The 20,143-nt window shown below is 38.6% G+C and overlaps 1 pseudogene; it reads left to right on the top strand.

Moving 5' to 3' along the window:
• Nucleotides 1-12,290: 12,290 nt before the first annotated feature.
• LOC119827186 lies at nucleotides 12,291-12,888 on the top strand (annotated as a pseudogene).
• Nucleotides 12,889-20,143: the final 7,255 nt, after the last annotated feature.

Here is a 20,143-nt window from a genome sequence, read left to right on the forward strand (position 1 = left end):
GAGACATATATTAGTTCTTTACATCTGCCTGTGCGATGGCAGTGATTGGCTAACTCCCGTAAAATATCGGGGTCACAGGTACCGTTAGGCGGCCATTTGCAGTTACCCTCTAAGGAATATGTGGGCCATTTTTTTGAGCATAGACGTATTAACTTTGTTTGATGAACGCTTGGCATTAGAGCGTGGGGCTTGAGTGTTTCTAAGAGCTGCCCCAGTGGGGAGGCAGGGGGGATCGGTTTAGACTGCTTGGCTCCCATAGCTAGACCGTGAACACGCCCGCAAAGAAAAACCGTAGCACTTCAAACCTGAAGGACCGTTCCTGGCAGGTGAAATGCATGCAGATGGAACGAACATTCAGGCGCGGAATGTTACGCTTGGCCGGCTGAACCCCAAGTGTACGAGGACCGTTCCTCCGACAGGAGAGGTGCAGCAAGACCAAGCCTCCGTCCTGGATGGGAGATCACACCGTAGTGATCACGTGGGGAGTCAGAAGCAGGGAAGGAAGAAAAGAAAAGAAAAGAAAAGAGAGCCGGAGCCCCGGGCCCCGGGTGCGAGCGGAGTGAGAGGCTTTCTTGCCGTCTCAATCACGGTCAGAGCTGGGAACGCAAGCCGGATTGAAGGCCGGAGAAGGGGATCAGAGAGGTCCCCCCGACCCTAGAACCAGCCCACAGGCCGCCGAGCGCTCAGTGGAGACCGGTGGGTAGACCAGGGTCGTTTGACCAGCTGGAAGGGAACTAACTCACGGTTGAAGCCGGTGTTGGATGAAGAGCCGCGCACAGGCAGGTGTTGAGATGTGAAGCAGGTGGTTTAGTCCATAGGGCCTCCGGTCCTCAGGTCTCAGGTCTCCAGTTCTTCAGCTGGTCCGGCATGGTCCGGGGGAACCAGGCTGGCGCCAAGCCCGGAGCCCCAGTCCCGAAATCCGGGGGACACAGCCGTTGGGTTCGGCACCAATGTTGTTCTTCTTTGGCGTGGGGTGTATCGCGGAGCCGGAGGAAGGGAGACCCAGGACGCGACCACGTGCGCGGGAAGATTGTTTATTAGGGAAGGGTGTGCTCGACAGTGCGGGTCAAGGGAGGGAGGGACAAGAAAGAGAGAGGGGATGGATTTAACACTGGTATATATAAGAATCTGCGTAGGCGTGGTTGTCCGTTGTGGTGTTTCTGGGAAATGTAGTCTTCCCGTCCGGCGGGGTGAAACTGATCCCTCTGGGAGGTGTGGTCCTCATCCCATGAGAATCACAATAACTCTTTTAGAATTTAGCTATAACAATGTCATAAAGACATTATAAAGATAATCCTTGACCAATAGTCACCAGGTTACTACATCAGTCACTCAGTGTTATACAACACCATGATCAAGGCAAGTTGTAGAAGGAAGGGTTTATTTGCAGAGAGATAAGAATCTATCACTGTTGCAATGGGAAAGGATGATGGCTGAAACAACCAGCCTAGAGCACACACCCTAATCCACAAGTATGACATAGAAAAAGCACACTGAAAATGTTAAGTGGTATTTCTAAACTTAAAGATTTACCCAAAGATGTATTTTCCCCAGAGTATTCACATATCTTAAGCCTGCCAAAACAAAGGACAAAGTAATCAAATGACTGTAAATATGGGGTACATCATTATTAAAACCATTACTGTGGATATTTAGGCAACTAACTAGTCCAGACTACAGGGACCTCTCTGACATGCCTCCCCACCATGAAGAAGATTGTTAGGATAGAAATTTTGGATAGGGAAGTGGGTAGATTTTTTTGTAGCATAGATGTCAGAGAATGTAGAAGGAGGAAATTGTAGGGTTTGGAGGTGTTTTTAAAACAGTAAAATCTGGTATTCTGCAGGTTTGATAGAGGAATTAGCATGTTCAAAAGGCAAGAAAAGTGTAATAGGATTCTGTTTTAGTAATGGTAATGGTAATAAAAGTAGTAATGGTAATAAAAGATAATCACTGTATACAGAGGGGAGTCCCCGATCAGGAAAGCTTGGACATATGGATCTTAGATAGACCATTTGCTGTTTTAATTGATTATCCAAGTTGGTAAGAATTTGGAAATCAAAAGTTTTAAACTCTGGCCAAGTGTCCTTGTTGCCTTAGTATATTGGATAAGGAGTCACAGATACATAAAGTTTTAATGTTGGAATTTAGGCATGCTAAAAGAGTGTCCTTTGGCATAAACAATTTGGTACTCATCTTGAAAATCAGGACTGAGGAAGACTACAGTTATTCCCCAAGTTGGCACCTAGAGTTGGAGAGGGGCTGGAGGAATGAGCCTGATTTGCAGAAGACGTCATACCCTACATGAGGGAATATTTCAGTAATAGCCAAAAAACATTTGGAGTTCTGGAGAAGGCCTAGATTTGGAGACCTTCTACCTTTGTCAGACCTTAAAGTCCCAGTGTTTGTAGTGGATGTGGTGTGGTGGAGAAATAGTGAAGCACCTCTGTTTTGGAGGTTGATAGACAGGGAGAGAGACAGTGAGAGAGGGAAAGGGAAAGAACAATAAAAAGTACACAAACTGAATTTATGGGTTACACCAATAAAAACCTAGAAGAGGACTTACACCACTTATAGTGACAAAAGCAGAGAAAACCTAGAAGTTTTAAGTCATTACTGGCAGTGGTTAAGTCCTGTAGCAAGACTGGCAAGTCACCTCATTCTTGATGTGATGAGTGCCAGAAATGGTAAGGGTCAGGTTAATGAATGGATTAAAGGTCACCTAGAGTCAAGGGGTAGAGTATGGAACTCCTCAAAGTGCTTTCTGGTTTAAGCACTGAATGTTAAATCAGGATTTTTCAGGCAATGTAAAAATAAGAGAGACTGAAAACCATAACAGAAAATATGGATCATTTATTAATATGAGGGGCAAACAAACTTCTTGTGGGAATGATGGTCATATAATATGAGAATGGGGAAGGCAGATTTTTATAGGAGATGGGAGTACAAGTACAAGAGATGTTTGTGTTTTTTATGATGGTGGGTAGCTGGATGATTACCTGGAACCTTTTTGGAATGGAGGACATAGTTTGGGTCCTGTTCCTTTATCATGAGAAGTGGAGTCATTTTAGTAGAAGGGCATTCCTTTGTCTAGGAGGCTATGCATGCTTTTGTACTTCTATGAGGAGGAGTAGATGCTATTTTCAAGGGAGGGGAAAATTCCTGAGTTTAGGGCCACAACTTCAGTTTTCACAAAAATAGATCAAATAATCCTCTAATTTTTATGGAAATATAAAAGATTCCCATGTAGCACCAACAATACTAAATGCATAGGACAGTGTTGAAGAGGCTGCAATACCCTATTTTTGAGTGGCAGTACTAAGCCACAGTAGCAAAATATTTATGGTCTAGGTCAGTAGAATAGAGTAAAGAATTTAGGACTTCATCACAGAGAGATGTCCTCATTATATTGACAGTTTTTTGAATTTTTAATTAATTAAATTAATTAATTAATTTTTCTCAACCCAATGACATTCTCTCCTTCCTCTTCTCCAAGTTCCTCTATCCAACTTCCTCTATTTGCCATACCCTTAGTCACCTCTTTTTTCTCTTCAGAAAAGTGCAGGTTTCCCATATATATCAGCCAAATATTGCATATCAAGTTGTTGTAAAAAATTAGCATCTCCTTTCTTATTAAGGATGGATGAGGCAACAGAGTAGAAAAAACTGCCCCCAAATCAGGAAACAGAGTCAGAGACAGCCCCTGCTCCAATTATTAGAGGCCTCACAAGAAGACCAAGCTACAGCAGAGGGCCTAGGTCAGTCCCATGCAAGCTCTCAGCTTCGAGGTTGAGTCTTTGTGAGACTCTATCAGGCCAGGTTAATTGATTCTGTGGATTTCCTTATGGTGTCCTTGGCTCCTCTGGCTCCTATAATTCTTCCTCCCTTTCTTCCACAGGATTCATTGAGGTCTGCCTAATGCTTGGCAGTTGGTCTCTGTATTTGTTTCCAACAGTTGTTGTCTAGAGCCTTTCTGATGACAATTGTTCTATGCAATGATCTGAGTATAGCAGAATATTCTTAGGAGTTATTTCACTGACTTATTATTATTATTGTTGGTGTTGTTCGTGGTGGTGGTGGTGGTGGTGGTGGTGGTGGTGGTGGTGGTGGTCATGTTTGTTTCTATCCTACATCTCTGGGCTGTGCTACCTCTGGATCCTGGCCCTCCAGGCAGTGTCTGGGGTAGACTTACTCTCATGGTACGGATTTTACATTGGACCAGTCATTGGTTGGCCAATCCTATAATTTTTGTGCACCTTTGCACCAGTATATCTTGAAGGTATGGAAAATTGTGTTGGAAGGCCTTCTGGTCAGAGGTTGCAGTCTCTCTTGGCCTGGCAGCTTTCTCCAAAGCTTGGAAATGTGGACATCTCCCTCCCTAGTGAGACACCTGCCCTCTACTTGCCCTTATTTGGAGACTGTCTCTGGGCCAGAACTACTGACCTTATATTAAAGCTGTTTCTAAAGTTGGATGCTTTTTTGTCTTTACCATGAACAATGACACAGTTTCCAGCTAGAAGTCTTTCCCTTGCTTCACATATGATAACTAAGACTTGTACTGGGAGCTTTGCTATAGGACACTACTGTCACATATAGAGCCTTATGATAATGCAAATTAGATGATGCCTAAGGCACTGTCCCCATAATCTCTTTTCTTTTCAGAATAAAGAGGAGTTATAAAATTTAAACTGTCTCCCCAGAGAACTGTCACCCTTGACTAACATCCTTCTGACCATGGTTACTCACAGTCCTATTATACCCCACCCCTCAACCCTGAGGTTAGCAGCTGATGATCTCAAGAAAGAAGCAGACCCACAAATTGTAGTTGGGCTGGGGATTTAAATCCCTCCCTTAGAAGTCTTGCCTGTTTACAGGAAATAACCAGTTCAGGCTCTGCATCCCCCTTTGTTAGGTGTCTGAGTTAGTTAGGGGTCACCTTCATAGTTTACTTGGAATTTCCATTGTACTAGGTTTCTAACCAGAGATGTCCCTGATTCCAGATGTCCTTCCTGGTACTCTCTCCCTCCATTTTCCTTTCACCTGATTCCTCCTGTTTCCATAGCCATCCCTATTTCCGGACTCCTTCCCCATCTACCTGTGATGTCTATTATATGTTTCCTTCACAGTGAGATTCATGTCTCCCTCTTTGAGTCTTAGTTATTACTTAGCTTCTTTGGGTCTGTGAATTGTAGCATGGCTATCCAAGACATTATAGCTAATATCCCCCTAAAGTGAGCACATACTATGTTTAATAGCACAGGCACTAAGACCAACAATGGAGCCTCATAAAGATGAAAAGCTTCTGTAAGGCAAAGGAAACCATCAAAATAACAAAATGGAAGAATACAGAATGAGAAAAGATCTTCACTAACCTTACCTCTGACAGAAGGTGAACTTCAAAATAAAGAATTCAAGAAACTAGACATCAACAAACCAAATAATCCAATTAAAAATGTGATACAGATCTAAACAGAGAATTCACGACAAAGGAATCTCAAATGGTCCAGAAACACTTTAAGAAATGTTCAACAACCTTAACCATCATGGAAATGCAAATCAAAAAGATTTTGAGATTCCATTTTATACCTGTCAGTATGGCTAAGATTAAAAACAAAGTGGCAGCTCATACTGGAGAGGTTGTGGAGCTAAGGCAACACTCTTGTGTTGCTGATATGGTGTAAACTTGTAAGTCACTTTGGAAATCAAAGTGGGGTTTTCTCGGAAAATGAAAATACACCTACCTCAATACCAAGCTATACCACTCCTGAGCATATACTTAAAGGATGATCATCTACTGTACCACAAAGAATCTTTTCCAACTATGTTAATAGCAGCTTTATTCATAATAGGAAGAAACTGGACATAACCAAGGTCTCTATCAACCAAACAATGAATAAAGAAAATGTGGTAAACTTACGCAATGGATTGCTGTCAAACAGTTCTCTTATACACTGTAAAGATTTATTGCAAACACAGAAAGTATAGGCAGGGTTACCAAACTAAGGATGATGGGAAATAGAAAGGTGGATAGAGGAGTCATCAGCCAGATGCAGAGGAAGCAGAAGGTGAACATGCCATGCTAATAAAGCATAAATAGGAATGTGGGTTAATTTCAATGCAAGAGTTACCTAATAAGAAGCATGAGCTATTAGCTGATCATTTATAATTAATTAATATTATGCCTCTGTGTGGTAATCTAAGAAGCGGCTTTCAGTGATTTGGGAACAGGAAGTTGTGACAAAAAGTTTATTTTACAATGGATTATTACTCTACTGTTTAAAACAATGTCATCATTAAATATGCCAAATTTCCAAATGGATAGAACTAGAAAAAAAATCATCCAGAGTGACATAACCCAGATCTAGAAAGATAAACATGGTATTTTGATAGCATTAGGAAAAAGGAGAATCTCATTGACAAATGATGTGAATACAGATATCCATATATATATGCATATATATATATATGAATGAAACTTGATCTTTATTGATCATATCTAAATATCCTGAATGGACCTAAGAAGTTAATGCATTATTTGAATAGCACCCATATAATCTCAAAAGCTCTTAGATAAAAATTTTAGCATAGGCAAGAACCTTCTGAAAAAATACAATTATTCAGGAAATGACTGGGAGAAATGGGATCTAATACAATTAAAAATGATTTTGCACACCACAGGAAACAAACACCAGAGTGAAGAGACAGCTTAGAGAATGGAGAAAAGCATTTCTAGCTATACATCTGACAGAAGATTAATATCTAGTTGCAGAATAATATATGAAAGACTAAAAAAACTAAATTTAAAAACTCAACAGCTTTGCTCATCAACAATCTAATCAAATATGCAATCATGCTCAGGGCTCAGGAAACCACATGAAAGAGCAGGGAGAAAGAGTGTAAGACCCAGGCGTAGATGACACCAAGAAAAGAAGTGCCTCTAAATCAACATGACCCAGACTCATATGAGCTCGGAAACTGAAGCAGTTAGCACAGGGCCTTTACATGTCTACACCAGGTCTTCTGCATATGCATTGTGGTTTCCAGATTATTGTTTTCATGGGATTCATGAATGTTTGAACATTGGGTTCTCTGATTCTTATGCCTTCTCTTGGGCTCCTTTACTTCTGCTGTTTTTTTCTTATGCAACTCCGATATGATAGTTTTTGTTATCTTAACTTATTTTATTATTATCCCTTAGAAGCATTTGATTTTTATTAGGAAACAGAAATGGAGTGGCTCTGTAAGATAGAGGAGTTGAGAGATCAGAACCATAAATAGAACATATTACATTAGAAAAAAATCCATTTTCAATAAAAAGAAGAAAATATGAAGCATAAATGACCAATACACATGAAAAGTATTCAGTATCCATAATTATCTGAAAAAAGCAAATTCAAAGTACATTCAGATTCTAATCACCCTAGACAAAAACGACTGTCACAAAGCAAACACATGCTGAGGAGAGTAGAGGAAAGGGGCCCTTTATATATTTGTGAGAATGAGTAAATCACTATGAAATTTCCTCAGAATGATGAAAATAAAATCACATGTGATCATCTGATCAAGTTACAACACCTCTGAGTATATACCAGAAAGTATCTAAATTGACATATCATGACACTAGTATCACCACAATTATTATAGCAATATCACAATAGCTAGATTCTGCAATAAGCCAGTTTTATGAACAGATGAATAAACAGAGAAAGTTTGACATATATTAAAGCTTTGTTCAGCTATGAAGAGAATCAGACCCAGAATATAAAATAGCAGGCTGTCATTCTTGTAGATCCTAAAATATATATCAAGGCACAAAACCATATACATATGAAAACTAAAAGAAGTCATTAAATATTTATAATAAATTTTACTTGTTTTTATAGTGCTGATCCAATTATATTCCCTAAACCTTCTATGCGGATTAACTGTAATCCAGAAGTCCAGAGTCTGTGTGCCTATGAGCATTCTTAAAAATGGATCTACTTCACAGGGGATGCTAATAACTATTACTGCCCAAAACCTTGTTTTCTGTATTTTGCATTTTGATAATGAAGTCTTGTGTGCATGGATAAGATGTAACAGGTGCCACAATTAACACGTGTCTTCGTGTCTCAATGCCACAAAGATTATTGCATCCTTACCTTTCAAAGAAGACAACTTTTGAGCACTTGTCTAATGCCCATGATTAATTCTATGAAATCATTTGTCAAATTCATTGTGTTCTGTGCATTTTCACTCTTCGTATATTATTTATAATAAAAATATGAATGACATACTCAACTATCTTGAGATATTTATACTTGTGTCTGAGAAAGTTCAACTCTAGTCCCATTGTTGGATAAGTGCTATGTATTAATTAATAAATATTTCTATACTTCACCTCTCTGAAAATAAAATAATAACCAAACAATGGAATAAGAATAAATAATATTACTATAACACATTGAGTTACTATGTACATTATGAATATATACTATAAAAACATACAAGGTGGGTAAGCATTTAGATTTATGAAGCTTGAAATAAATTTGAGTTTTATGTTGAGTGTGGTCATAAGGTTTAGAAAGGAATACTATAGAACAACTAGTTTTGAATTAATGGAACACAGATGTAGGAATAAGAATAAAAGCACATATAAGATTAGGCTGGAAGAGTAGGCTTCCTGGTAAAACACAAAATTCTAAAAGGTGTTATTCTGAGATAATTACCTATTTTGTCTTTTCCCTATTCCTTTACTCTGGACTACTCTGCTAGTATTTATGTCCAGGAATAATACATTAAAGTTGTTTGGTATCAACCCTAGAAACTGGTTATTTGACCTAGTTGATATCATATCATCCAATAAGTGTCTGTAGAATAAATGAAGAGATGGAGCTCATGAGGGAATGACAAATTGTTTCCTAATGACTCCATTGCTTCCCAAAAGCTCCATCAACAGGCAACCAAGCATTCAAGATGTGAGTCTTGGGGAACATTTGAGAACCAAGCCATAACAACTAACAATGCCATATAAGCCTTACAGAGAAGTAAGGAAACATCAGGATTGTTTACGATGTATTTTTCCAAGGTCCATGGGTATGGTAATGATTGAGTTTTTGCTCAAAACAGCAAAACTCTGAGGTAGACCTTGTTTGTGAGTACACCATCCAGTTACATTCTTATCAGAAAGATGTTCACCATAGTTTCCTTTATATTTCCTAGAGAATGATTAAACTTGTAGTGAAGTATTTCTATAGTACAAAACTGTCAAAGATGTTTATAACGGGTAAATTTTAACTTTATGATACTCTAGTCACCTTTATACCTTATTTATTCAATTTTTGAAGTCTCAGATGGAATCCAAGGCTCTGGGAAGCACAAAGAGCAACCTTTCCAATGTAGCAATAACTACTCCCTGCTTTTTCCTGATATATGCTGAATTTTTTGTTGTTTTTGTGTGTGTGTGTGTGTTTTATTTTATTTTATTTTTTTTTTTTGAGACAAGGTTTCTCTGTAGCTTTGGTGCCTATCTTGGAACTAGTTCTTGTAGACCAGCCTGGCCTTGAACTGACAGAGATACCCCTGTATCTGTCTCCTGAGTGCTGGGATTAAAGGCATGTGCCACCACCGCCCAGCTGATATATGCTGGATTTCATATCACATTTTTGCAACACATTTTCTAATTGCTAAATAGTGCTTCTGTAGAATGTGAGAAACACAAAATAAGATTTCCAAGTAAATATTCTCTGAAGTCTCAAGTCAACAACCTTAAAACTTAAATGAACTTCAGAGCAGGAAGGGCATCTAAGAGCCTGTGTTTTGTGACCTGGATGGAACATTGCTTGCTGAAATCCTTCAAGGGAGCAAAGCTATTTGTGCTGGCTCTGTTGGGATCCAACAGTCCATTGTCTCAGTGAGCATGCTGGTTTGAATGTTGTAGCCCTGGCCTCTTCTGGACCACATCCTTTGTATGTTGATTCTGAGGAAATAGTTTTCAGAAGATTTTGTACCATTGATGATGGATTCTTATATCACAACTCATTTTTTTATCACTGATATCTATCATCAATTGTCCCAGAAAGAAAAAGTTTAATTTCAGTGGACTTAGTCTCTTGCTAATCATAGATGACCTTTCAACACCAGTTGGGGAAAAAAAAGGTTCTTAGTTCAAAATATTGAGGCACAGTCCTGATAGAATCTTTTAGGAACTTAAAGTTTTCTTCTGACACTTCCCAATCCAGTTCTTTTACCCCATTATCAGTCCTCATTAAAAGGCAGGGTTAGTCCTCCCTTACAAGTATATCTGTGCTTCCCATTATATTCCTATCTAATCCTCAGATGAGCATGCTGCAAGTCTTTTGGGGGAAAATTCGTGTTATACAACCATTACACATTTGATTTTGCTCCAAGTCGAATGTCATCCAACTGAAAGGTTACATGAAACTCATGGGTTCTCAAGACATTGTGAACAAGGTTTCAGACACATGCTGGGCCTGCACACAGATCACTGTTATTCATCAACTAGTCTGTCAGCTGTTTAATAGAAAATGTTTTTCATGTTCCCTACTCTTTATGACCATACAACCATGAGGTAAAGGGCTCAAGGTTATAACAAAGAGTACCTATAACCCTAAAAGGAGTATACATACAGAATATATCTTCAATGAGAAAGGAACAAAGATATCCATAATTGGTAAGAAAAGCCAATTACAATCCCAATAATCATCAAGATTGAACATTTCCAGACACAAATGTTAGACATCTGTTGCTGTAGGAAGTTTTACAGCCAGTAGTAGATGGTTGTAGTTAATTTCCTCTCATGACTTGGCCAAGTTATTTATTATATAAGACCTAAACTAGTTAGGATAGGATAGTTATTGAATATATTTGTTATTATTGGATATAATTTTGTATTAGGCTTATAACTTTCTTAATTAAACAAAAAGGGGAGGTGCTATAGGAAGTCATACAGCCAGTAGTTACCCGCCCTCTGGAGGGTGGCCTTTTATACTTTTTATGCTGATGTAGAGCATGCATATAGCCTCTTTTCCAGCTGTGGGATTTGGTTTCTGGTCTCTGTTCTAGCAGAGGATTCTGATTTGTGAGTATACCCCTAAATAAATAACCATCTATTTATCAATTCTGTGCTAAAGTGGGATTTCTTTTGAGCGTCCTTCTTCAATCTCTAAAACACTCTTTTAATCACTAGGTGCTGTGTAACAGTTACTTCTGAGCTTGGAACAGTTCCCCTACAGGAAAGATCTTAAAGCACAGAAGTAAATAACTCAAAATAGCTTTAGAATGTCCCCAAAACTGACCAGATTCACTAGGCCCCTTCTTGTCAGAGTAAGCAGTAAAAAGCTGAGTATACACACTCAGTCATGCAACATTACAAAAACAAATCTGAGACCAAACCAGTTACCTCGAAGAGGTTTAGACAAGAGTCATTTGCAAAGCAAATTTTCCAGACTATTGAGGTGAGTGGAGGCTCTGCAGTGTGTTCTAGCTTTCAAAGTTTTGTGAGGTTCAGGCTATGTTGGCATAGACTGTAGTGATGCAGCTGTCTTTGAGTCATTTCTGCTGCTGTAAATAGGCCCTCATTCTTGTTTACATAAGTAATCTGAACAAAGTTTATTGGTTGACCAAGCTAGATTTAAGTGACATTGGTACTTTAGTCTGTTGTGAGCTTTATATATGGAGTCAAAATACAAGTGTAATGGAAAATATTTCCTGCACAATTATAGGATAGCATTATTTTCTGACATTTATAGGCCATAGTAACCAGACCAGGGACAGGATTATGGTCTTCAAGATGGAAAAGCAGCATCCACAATAAAGTAGGCAGTGAAACTCCACAAAAACCCACCTTGTTGATAAAGAAAGTAGGAACCTAGGAGGAGAATCATCTCAGGGTCTCAGAACAAGTCAATAGACCTGCCAAGATCCAGTTCCTAACACCTTCTTAGTATTCTGACCCTGTAAGGTTAAATAATGTGTCTCTCTGTTGCCTCTGGGAACTGTTTTAAGGGTGCTTTATTTATTGATAATAGTTTCTGGAAATTGGGCATTACCTAGGAAACACAGAAACCTTCATCAGCTACTTAGATGTCTCCTAGAAAGAAGCTAGTTTGTCTAGCTTTCTACCAGTACTTTATGAAGACTTTCTACTCTGCTGGTTGTTGCACATTCTAATATTTTCCATCTTTTGTTTCTAGTTAGACCAGGCCCATATGCAGAAAATATGAGGTATAGGATTTCTTAAAGCTGGTGGTGTCGATGAGAAAAGACAACATCTAGGGGAAATTATAGTAATGATTACCCATCTGTTTTTTTATGCTCGGAGGAGGCAATGTTGCAACTTTCTTTGTTCATCCTGCATCCGAGTTCATCCAACACCGGCAGCCTCCACCATGTTACCCAAGTTCGATCCCAAACGAGATCAAATTCCTATACCTGAGATATACCGGAAGTGAGGTTGCTGTCACATCTGCTTTGGCACCCAAAATAGGACTCCTGGGTCTGTCTCCAATAAAAGTTGGTGATGGCATGGCCAAAGCAACCAGTGACTGGAAAGTCTGAAGAGTACAGTGAAACTGATCATCCAGAACAGTCAGTCCCAGATGAAGGAGGTATGCTCTGCCTCTACCCAGATCATGAAAGTCCTCAAGGAGCCACTACGAGACAGGACGAAGCAGAAGAACATTAAACACAGTGGAAATATCTCTTTTGATAAGATTATTAACATTGCTTAGCAGATGTGACACAGGTCTTTAGCCAGAGAACTTTATGGAATTTTTAAAGAGATGCTAAGTAACTGCACAGTCTGTGGGCTGCAATGTGGATGGCTGCCACCCTCATGACATTATTGATAACATCAATAGTGGTGCAGTGGCATGGCCCGCTAGTTGAGAAACAAGAAGAGAAAATGTTTCAATAAAAGACCATCTGCTAAATAAAAAAATAATAATAGTAATGATGATTGCCCATATGTATACAAAAGAAAATATATTGTAATGTTTTTCATGTCCATTTTGTGTCCCTCTCCATTGCAGACAGAAAATTTTAACAACATGGTTGTATTCATTGGGGTTTCTTTTTTTTTCTTTTTTTTTTTTTCGAGACAGGGTTTCCCTGTAGTTCCTAGAGCCTGTCCTGGAACTAGCTCTTGTAGACCAGGCTGTCCTCGAACTCAGAGATCCGCCTGCCTCTGCCTCCCGAGTGCTGGGATTAAAGGCGTGCGCCACCACCGCCCGGCTCATTGGGGTTTGTTTTGCTGTAAAGGGACACCATGACTAAGGAACTCTTATAAAGGAAAACACTTAATTGGGGCTGATATGTAGTTCAGAGGTTTAGTCCATTAACATCATGACAGGAAGCATAGTGGCATGTTGTCAGACATGCTAAAGTGGTAGCTTAGAGTGCTATGTCTGGATCCACAGGCAAAAGGAAAAGACTGCCACACTGGACATGGCTTATCTCAAACCTCAAATTCTGTCCCCTAGTGAGACCCCTCCTCTACCAAGGCCACACTCGATAAAGGCCATGCCTCCTAATAATGCCACTCTTTATGGGCCTATGGGGACATTTTTATTCAAACCGTTATATTCCACTCCCTGGCCACCTTTGGCTTATAGCCATATAGTAATGTAAAGTGCATTTAGTCCAACTTCAAAAAACCCCATAGTTTCATATTCCAATTTCAAATTTGTTTAAAAATCCAAAAGTATCCTCTGAGACTCATGCAATCTCTTAACTGCAATTTCCTATAATAAAATCAAAATGACAAAGAAGATAATATACTTCCCCCATGCAACTTCAGATAATATACTTCCACCATACAATTTCGCAAGATATACAATACCATTCCAAACAGAAGGAAAGGTAGCATAGTGAGGAAATTCTAGACCAAAGCAAGACTGAACACCAGCTGTGCATACTCTAGACATTGCATCTCCATGTCTGTTGTCAAAACACTCTACAGATCCCCAATTCCTTTTGGCTTTGTTAGTTGCAACACGGTTCTTTCTCTTGGACTGGTTCCCTTCCTCATTCGTTGATCTTGGCAGGCATCCAACGACTCCGGCATCCCAACATTTTGCGATCTTCATGGCAATCTAGGCTGCACCTTCACAACTTCATACAGTGATCTTCGTGACACTGCTGACATTTGCCTGGCTACAGCAGCTTTGCCTAGTCACAGAGGGAGATTCTATAAGTACTTCCTTCTATCCTAGACTCTAAAACAAGAACCACATGGCTAAATTTGTCAAGTTCTGCTGCTTGTTGCATTTGGAACATGCCCCCCCTAATTAAATTACATCTGCAGCTGCTCTCTGATCTTTATGGTTTCCTTCATTGCCTAAGCTTTGCTGCCCTGAAACCTGATCTGTAGATCAGGCTGGCCTCCAATTTCGAGCTCTGCTTGCCTCTGCCACCAGAGTACTCGAATCAAAGTCATGCAATAACGTACCCAGCTTTTCCTTAATTCCTTTTCTTAAGTTGGAAGCTTAGTTGGATAGGGTCTTGCCTTGAAGACCCTTTATTCCATAACATCAGGCTTTTCTTTAATTTGTTTATCTCTTTGAACACAGGATTTAGTTACATTTCACTTTCTGGTTCCCCTTTTTCCTTGAACTGTGCATTCTGTATTTTTCCTTGCTCAATTCCTCCTTTCCATTATAGATCTTCATAAGAGTGAACACTAATAACCACAGAATAAAATCAGTACAAGACTGTTTGAGACTTTCTCTGCCAAGATAATCCAAAACTCTTCAATTTAAACTCAAGCAGACATTTTGGACAAAAAACATTCACATTCTTCAACAAAATATTAAAAGAATGGTCTCTAAAACACATATTAAAATTCTCCTCAGAAATATTTTGAGCCTGACCTCCCTAGTTTAAATCACCCTCAGCTCCATTGTCTTCCATGCTTTTATTAGTATGGCACATTAAGTCCCATTAAAATGTAAAATTGCTTTAATGCAAAGTCCACATTCTTCCAAACAGATGAATGGTCTGGCCTATCAGAGCAATACCTTATTCCCTAGTACCAACTTCTGTCTTAGCATTTCTATTAATTACACCATGACCACAGCAACTCTTATGAGGGAAAACATTTCATAGGGGTTGGCTTACAATTCAAAGATTTAGTGAACTATTATTATGGCAGGAAATATGACGGCATGCAGACAGACATGATACTAGAGAGGAAGCTGAGAGTTGTACATCTGGATCCACACTGCGTGACTTGAGCTTCTGAGACTTCAAATCTTGTCCGCTCTGAGCACACCTCCTCCAACAAAGCCACACATAATTCCGATGAAGATACAACTCTTAATACTACCACTCTTTATGGGGCTATGGGGGCCCATTTTTATTTAAACTACCACAATTGGCATGGGTATCAGTATATAGTCCTTCCTCATCAGTGACAATGAAAGGGGAGGGACTATTAAGGTTATTTATTCCTAATAATATGGCTTTTTGAAACCCTGTTACCCTAAGGAATTGCCAATCTTATCTTACCTGAGTAAAATCCGCTACCTAAGGAACCTAAGGTGTAATCATTCCTACTGACCTTTCCCACATGCTCCAGTTTATATTCTGTAAGCAACTACCATGAAGTAACATAGAGAACATGGAGAAATGGAATACTCTTTTCCCTCAGCTTGTTTATGTCACAAGAATTGGAAAGAGAAAATAAAACTGGGACACACGTGGTGCAATAAGGTAGAAGCAAAAGTAGACATTAAGACTCCCTAAAGCTCTTGTCTTTTGCCCCAACCCTAGCAGGCTGATTCTTCTTTGCTTTTAGCTGTAACTAGCAGCGACTTGTCTAAGCCTTGACCCTGGACTTCTGCAAATTCAGTGCTGTTTACACAGCTAGGGCTTTTAGCTTGTTTAGGCTCTGTCCTTTTTTAAATCTCTATTCACAACCCCACAGCCAGCCCTTGTACGTTTTCTTCCCCACTCCTTCAGCAGCTCAGATACTTCAAGAAGCTCATATATTCATTTGCAAGTCCAGAAAAGTGCTCATCCCATTTCAGCAGTGACATGCAGCAGCCTGGGCTAGAGAAAAAGCATGTGTGTAAAGTCAGAGATGTTATCTGCCAGACAGTACAGCTAAGGGTGACTGTCCTTGCCAGACCATTGCTATCTCATACATATCCCATTAAAATATTCCTACTTATCTTGATAGCAGCAGCAGCAGCAGCAGCAACAACAACAACAGCAGCAACAACAGCAGCAGCAAAAGAAGAAGGAGAAGGAGGAGGAGTAGGAGGAGGAGGAGGGGGAGAAGGAGAAGGAGGAGGAGAAAACTTTCAAGCACCCATACAAGTTTCAGACCAGTAGCTAAAATCATTTAGGTATGCCAGCACCCAACAAAGGTTTTCTACACAGAATAGGAACTTTCTTCCTAGTTCACTCTGAACATCCTCCATTCGGATATCAAACAATCCCCACCTCAAATCCAAAATGTATTTGTGAAAGTTTATTTTGTCTATGTGTCAGTGTTGTTTGAAATCAGAAGACTGTTTAGTCCCCTGGAGTCAAGGGTGGTAGTCATCCAACTTTGTGCTGGGACCTAAGTTCAGTTTCTCCAGTACAACAAACAGACTCTGAACCTCTGAGCTATCTCTTTTGTTCTATAATTATGATATTTTAATGTTTATTATTCATTCAAGAATGTATTATAATACAATTTTGGCATTCTTTGTATGAGTTTGTAAGTTCCTACAATATCTTCACATTCTGAGAAGATATTTATATCATATATAGAGTGATGATCTATAACTGATAATGTTTGAGAAGAAAATATAATAAGGTATATAATGTATAATAAATTAGAACAATCAATCTAAATTTTTGTCAGAACTATCCAAAGTTCAACCTGTTTAAACATAGGTAGAATGAGTCAGCCTCGTATAGAGGCCTGGAAGGCAAAGGCAATGACAGGATTTGTGCATGGATTGTTTTTTTCGGTAGATTTGGTCAAATAGTATTAATGTGTTTTGAACTTTGAAATTCCAGCCTGAGCTCAAGAAGTCTTTTACTTAATTCCCCATGCTACCTGCAACCACTAAGTTTAATACACACACAGTTCTAATCCATTAAAGTTAACAACTTTCAGAGCCATTAGCAATAATGACTTCCTCCAACACAGTTTCTCACAGCAGCCCTCTGTGTATGGTTTCTACAAAAAGAAGATCAAGAAAAAGTAGAAAAAACAAATACTTTCAAATCCATTACCATTGGTGGTGATTAACTATGGTCAGGGCCATGGGAATGTGCAGAGCTGACAAAAAATCAGCAGACTCCATCAAAGGCTTTATTTTAATTCCTGTTACTACAGCTCCTAAGTCCATTTTTGTTCCTGAATTTTATAATTCTGTTTCTCCCTCATGACATCTACAAAGCACTTGAACATATACAGACCAGTTTTGAGAGGGGTAGGTGAGGTGCAGCCGGAGTTCTCTTTCCCCCAGTCTTTGCTTTACCAAGATATAAGTACTTTGAAGATTGCTCCTGCCAGCATGCATGCTGTTAAATGCTTCTGCCTTTCTTGGACTTGTGGTTTTTCATTTTCATACTTGGGGTAGGTTTAGATCACCACTTGGATCCAGTTTTCTCTCTTTTGTCTCCTTTTATTTTTAGCACAAAGCCATGTAAAATGGAGACAAGAAAAGGACAAGCAAAAATGAGGGCTAAAATGAAATGCTTTTATTATTATAATTATTTTATTGCAATATTTTAAAGTTTAGGTGTTGTCTGCTTTACGCTCTTCTGAAGGCCTCTTATATATGTACTTATTTATTTTTATTAAAGTTTTCTCTGACAATTTCCTGATTGTATACATGTGTTCTGACTATTTTCACTCATACCTTTCTTATCTCTCATTTGCCCCTTTTGACCCGAACTTATACCTAAAACTCTGCTTCTTATATTCTTGTCTTTTTGTTGTATTTATATTATATTAGTTTAGACAAGAAAATCTGTCTGTGTGACATTCAGTGTAAAATTATCCAGTAATTTTGTTTGGCTCATCAGTTGGTATTTATTGCTCTGAAGAGGCATTATGACTGTGGCAACTCTTATAAGGAAAACATTTAATTGGGGCTCGCTTAATGTTCAAAGGTGTAAACTATTATTGTCATGATGGGAGGCATGGCATCATTCACTCAGGCATAGTCCTGGAGAAGGAGCTGAAAGTTCTACATCTGGATCTAAAGGCAACAGTTACAGAGAGTGACACTGGACCTGGTTTGAGCTTCTGAAACCTCAAAGTTCACCTCCAGTAACACACCTTTTCTAACTAGACCACATCTACTCCAACAAGGCAGTAACTCCAAAGAGTGAGACTCCTTATGAGCCTAAGGGGGTCATTTCATTCATACCACCACAGAGGGATAGGTCATATTATTCCCTCTTTAATTTGTAACTGGGTATTGATAGTTCCAATAGTGTGTAAAACCAGAATAGGCAACTACAACTGAAGAATTATTGATTGCAGTGACAAATTCTGATCAGAAGAGAAGTATTTATCAGTTCTCCATAACTTATGCTTCTTTCCATTGTTTTGGCTTTTTTGATATTCTCTGAGATTTAGAGGGCATGATATATATGCATTTTATGGCTGAGTCCTTAGCATTCCCTTATTTTCAAAACTTAGAAAAGGTGATAGTCTTGGCCTTCAGCATGAATGTCTGGATTTTGCATTTATTTTCCATCTTACTGTGCTTTAGTGTAGTAATATTTTTTCTTCTTCATTATGAAACCAAAGTTAGTGACAGGACAATATTCTGGCAAAGATTCCTTCAAACTCCTTAGAAAGTGTTAATTTCAACAAGTTTTATTTGATGTCTAATTGATTAAGTCAGATTATGTTAAAGTAGGACATGCATGGAATCCTAACATACTTTAAAATATTGTTTAACATACAAGCACTAACTTATTTTATTATATAATTATGATGTCAGTACCATATTCAGAAATAAAGGTATGACAATAATAGCTTGAATTACATACACAATTTAATTTTTAGTGAAATTTGATTGTAGTTGTGATATGTGTATTAGAATTTTCAAGAGAAATGAACTAATAGAGTAAATATACAATTACATAGAGAATCTGTTACATTAACCAACATGACAAGAGGCTGAGCTGTTCCACAGTGTTGTTTGCAGGCTTGAGCTCCAGGAAACTATAAATTACCAAATCGAGGACACTGAAACATTAAATCAGAGAGGGACCAGTATAAGGCAGAATGCCTTGAAGACCCTGAGGAGTCACTGGTGAAAAGCCATAGTAAAGATAAAACATCTTAGACTCAGGTCTATCAGGGAGAGCAGCAGACACCTGCTCCCAAAAGAAGGGTCAAATCTAGGAGATAGATTTTCATCTCTCCTTTGATTTTTATTACACCTGAGAGCCATCCTAGGACAAATGCTACATCCTACATTCTGATGTCATCAATGCATATCCATCTTTTCAGGAAACAACATCTCCACATATCTAAAAATATGTCTTACCACTTTTCAAAGCAAAAAAAAAAATCATTAATGCTTGTCAGCGAGGCAAACAAAATTAATCAACTTATAGGTAAAGAAAAAAATATGTTCATTGTTAGATGAGCAAAGATGTAACAGCTTTAATAAACAGCAATTTATTTTCTATTTTTGCTTCTTAACTTCCTACCAGCTATTTATTTTAGCATTTAGTATTCTGAAGATTGAGAATGTCTAACTTCTGTCAAGAAATAAGTGCTGTTTGATACTATGTAAACTTTATAGGAATTAGGATCTCAGCTCTTAGTTACTTGCCCCTGCTCTATAGGAGATCGTCTGAATGAGAAAAGAGCATTGTATGATTTTTTTTTTATGGATTTCTTTGATCACTAGCTCATTGGATGTAAAGCTGATCTGTACTTTGGCATATTTATTTTTAAATCATGGCTATTTGCATCCTGAGGATAATAACAGTCCTAGGAGCTTTACTCTGTATGATATAGGAAGTTAGGACTATAAATATACCTCATTGGTGGGTATAGAGTTAAACAATAGTGCAAAAAAATCAGAAAAAAATAAAATGTGAATAGAAGACTAGGAAGGGGTTACAGCAGGGTTTCGGAATCTCACTGTGATTCAGGATCACTATATTCTCT

The sequence above is a fragment of the Arvicola amphibius genome, chromosome 12, assembly GCF_903992535.2.
Source record: "Arvicola amphibius chromosome 12, mArvAmp1.2, whole genome shotgun sequence".
NCBI lineage: Eukaryota > Metazoa > Chordata > Mammalia > Rodentia > Cricetidae > Arvicola > Arvicola amphibius.